Here is a 4,370-nt window from a genome sequence, read left to right as displayed (position 1 = left end):
CAGTCAGGTTCAGAGTCAGGCCCCAAAAGACTGTAACAAAGCGCACACAAAGGATTCATGCAGGTTTGGGAGCTGGACCCACAGGTGCTGTACCATTCAGCAGAATTAGAGAATAGAAATTAAACAAGGAAATATATTTGCTGCTATTCAGATGAACAAACAGAAAGAGCCCCTGGGTTATTGCCGTAGTATATCCTAGTGCAGTGTTTCTCAACCTGGGGGTTTAGAGGGGTCGCAAGTGCAGAGCTGGTATTGGGGGTGGCAAGAAAGGCAATTGCCTGGAGCTACAGGGGCACCATGAAACTAAGTTACATGCCTCAGCCCCATGGGGGTGGGACTCAGGCTTCAGGAGTACAGTAGTTTGGAAAGGTTAAGAACCACTGTCCTAGTGGGTAGAGCACGGAGTTGGGTCTCAGGACATTTAGATCCTATTGTCATCTCTGACACTGGCCTGCTTGCTGACCTTGGGCAAGTCACAGCCCTTCTCTGTGACTCAGTTTCCCTCTATGTAAGAGGGGGGATAATGATACTGACCTCCTTTGTAAGGTGCTTTGAGATCTACTGGTGAAAAGCAAAATGTAAGAATCATAGAGTTTAAGGACAGAAGGGGTCATCTAGTTTGACGTCTTGTATATCACAGGCCACCAACACTCCCCAGCACCCACACACTAAACCCAACAAACCAAAGTTATGACAGCCCACAGGACACTAAACTATTTATGTGCCCCAGGTAGAGAACAGAGGGGATTGAGGTGCACCAGTGCCCAAGACCTCTGCAATGGCAGGGAAGTGATTAAGTGAGAGATACTCAGATAATTCTAGCAAGTGTGACCCGCACCCACATGCTCCAAAGGAAGGTGGAAAAAACCCCCAGGGTCACTGCGAAGCTGACCCAGGGGAAAATTCCTTCCCGACCCTACATATGGCGATCAGTTAGACCCAGAGCATGGTATTATGATCATCATCATCATCTATTTTAAACCTAAGGGCAGCTGAATCATATGGAGTTTGGAGCTTTTATGAAACTCACCTATTCTTTGGGGGGGTTTACAAAGCTGGTTTAAGGTTCATGAACCTTATTTTCTCCCCTGTAATTTAAACTTGTGGATAGTTTTTCCTCCACAAGAGAGATTCATTCAAAAAATATTTTCCTAGCTGAAAGGGAGCATGTGCTTTGGGTTAGGTACAGAAGAACTGCCCCTGATCTCCCTGCACACAGAGAAAAGCTGGGCTACAAAAAGTGGTTTCACTTGTTGACAGCACTGGGGTTAAATTGGGCCAAATTCTTCATGCAGATGCAACTCTGCAGCTCCGTTAAAGTTGGCAAGGATGTAACAGGGCAGATTTTAGCTCACTTGACCAGATCCTCAGCTGCTGTTCTTTGGAGTAGCTCCCTTGACTTCCAGTGGAGTTATGCCAGTTTACACCAGCTGAGGATCTAGCCCAATGTATGTGGTTTTGTTAGAATTTTTTCTCTCTCATTTTCCCTGCTCATTTCCTCCACTGTGTCTCTATGTTTGCTTTTCCTCTTCCACCCTTTGCTCCATTTTTCTCTCTCATTTCTGAAGTGTCTATATCTATTTTTAATCCTAATTTCCCACTCCTCCTTTCTGCTTCTTTTATCACAGTCTTTCCACAGTGGAGCTCAAATCTAGCATCCGAGTTCGAGTTAAGTTTTCAAACCCACAGTGTTTGCAGTGATCCAAAACAAACTTGTCCATTCCTGACTTGAAACACACATACATATCTCCGAGACTGTCAATCTGGCACCTCTCGACAGCACTAAATGCCCTTTAAAATATAATCTGTGCTGAAAGGTGTGAAACGGAGCTAGCCTGGAGTTCTGTGCGTAGCACAATCTGCTATGGCAGGAAACACTTTTTAAACACATCCTTGTGTGTGTTTTGTATGCCAGTGCATAATCCTTCAACTTCAGTTTTTTGAATAAGGCCCCGAGTCACAGCTTGACAAACATTCTGCTTTAAAATAAAAATCCCCTCTGGCTTTCATAATCATCTCCTGCCTCACCCTTTTTATTTTTAAATTGAATGAGTCTAAATGAAGTCAATGGGATGAATTTGGCTTCTGTCCTGTACGGGAAAGCAAATCTCATTTCAGACTGACCTGAATCAAGCAATGGCTTTTATCTTATCTATCTGTTTTCAATAGGACTAAACTTTCCAGCATTGCGCTCATCTGTGGTTCTAAATATGACTAATCCTGAGAAAGCAGCATTATTTGAAGGCACCAAAACAGACAGTAACTAAATGAATGATCTGTCCTCGCCCTGGCCTTGTGCCTGCATGTCTGCAATTTAGATTGTTGCTCACCTCGGTTCCATGTTCCCTGCAGGAGTAGGGAGATGAAAGGGGATGTTAGAACTCTGGAGAAGGATGCGCTGTACTTCATACCACTATCATATCCCATTAGGCAGATGTGGATGGGATCTCTGCTTTGAAGGGGGGCCCAGTTCTGATCTTAGTGTTGCTGGTGTAAATCCAGAATAACTATTGACTACATCACAGTTATTCTGGATTTCCCCCAGTTTAAATGAGTTTGGGCTCTAGCCCCTGTTTCGTAAGTGAAGGCTAGTACCTGGGAATGGATCTATCATGGAAACAGGACTGGGATTTCGGTCAGAATAAAAAAAAAATTCAGTAGATTCAATACATTCACGTAATCTAATCTCCCTTTTTTTGGGGAAAGATCATTGGGAAAGTGATGGTACAGCAGCTCTGGCAGTTTCTGGAAACCTCACCCTTCCCTGAGCCTGGTCAGTCAGGATTTAGAGCCAGCTATGAGGCAGAACCTGCACTCGGTTATGTTCGGCTGCAAGCTCCTCCTGGCACTGGATGCAGATAGCAACCATGCATTGGTGAGCAGCTTTTGATACCAAAGGCCATGAGGTTCTTTTTCTGCAGACCCCAGGAGGGATGGTTGGAATCCCTCTTGGATGGTTCTATTACGATTCCCCTGAGAGGACCTAGAGGGCAATGATGGGAGAGTGTGCCTTCATCCCATGACCACACTGGATTCTAGTTTGTCACCGCCCCTGTTCAGTGTGTAGATGCAAGAGGTGGGAAGGTTAGCAAGTGGGCACTAGTGGTGATATAGTCAATAAGCTGATGACACCCAGGTCTTTATCTGTGTTATGTCTGACAGGCTGGGTCAGGGCATCCTTCGGCTGCAGACCTCGCTACAGTTACCCACTCTTTTGTCACTACCAGCTTAGAGCGCTGTAATGCGCTTTATGTGGAGAATCTGGAAACGGAAGCTGGTGCCAAATGCAACAGCCAGTTTGTTGTTTGGAATTTCATGCCGGGAGCGTGTTACACCAATGCTGGCAGCTACACTGAATTCCAGCTGGAATTCAAGATGTTTTTACCCTGTGATGAATGGTTTGGGACCCATCTCCTGGAGCGAACCCTCTTTCTAAGAGCTATGCTGCTGCAGCTCAGATCAGCTGAGCCGGAGCCTCCTCATTCTCCAGGCGTCTTCAGCTTTGGAGTTCACTCCCCGCTGCCAGAAGCCAGCTTCATTAAACGGCACGGTACACACAAAGATGTGGAGGAGGGCGTGTGAGACTGTTACATGCATCAGGAAGGGGATTTTATCTTCTTCTTTCTGCAGGTGCATGCTAGCTGTGTATTTGCTGAGTGGGAAGAACATTTTATTGTGAAAATGGAATGGTGTAAAGGTGTCAAGAGCAGAGGATGGGGATTTATTCAAACCAAATCTAAACCAGATGATCATGTACGGTATTTTAAAAGTGCCCATCACCTAATCTTAGTAATGTGCATTTGCTCTCCAAGCACTGAGTTAAGGGAGTTCTGGGGCGCTTCTGGTAGAGGGCTAATGTTGGGTAGGGTCCATCTTGGGGATGGAAGAGGAATGTGGGTGGGAATTACAAGGTTAACACTTTGTAGGTCAGATTCCAGTATGTATCTCCACAACGTGCAGCCCAGGGGAAGAAGGGGCACAGCTGTCTTTAAGACAGCTTTGGGCCTTCCCACATCTAGATTGCTTCAGGCCCACCCCAGTATAACTTAGGCAGTCTGGGGGCCTGCTCTGACTTATGGCGGCATCACTGGTGCAGTTTATAGAGCAAGCCAGAACAGCTCTGCCACTGGTGCACTAGGGCCCCGCCTCCAGCCCCGCTCTTACACAGTCTTCAGCCAGAGCTTGCAGGGACGTGGGGGGCAAAATCCCTCCCCTTAGTCCCTTGCTGCAAGAATGGAACATCAAAACCAGAGCCCTAAGGGCCTTGTCAATGCCCTGTGGCACCTACTCCCCACTCAGCGAAACGTTCGTACTTTAGCTTTATGCAGGGCACAGGCTTTGGCCCTAGCTAGACAGAGAACAGCTGCTTC

This window comes from Emydura macquarii, unplaced genomic scaffold (genome assembly GCF_026122565.2).
Source record: "Emydura macquarii macquarii isolate MOO-44397 ecotype Brisbane River unplaced genomic scaffold, CSIRO-AGI_Emac_v2 contig_3220, whole genome shotgun sequence".
In the NCBI taxonomy this organism is placed as follows: Eukaryota; Metazoa; Chordata; order Testudines; family Chelidae; genus Emydura; species Emydura macquarii.
The sequence above is the reverse complement of the archived record's forward strand: the minus strand, read 5'-3'. Positions refer to the sequence as shown.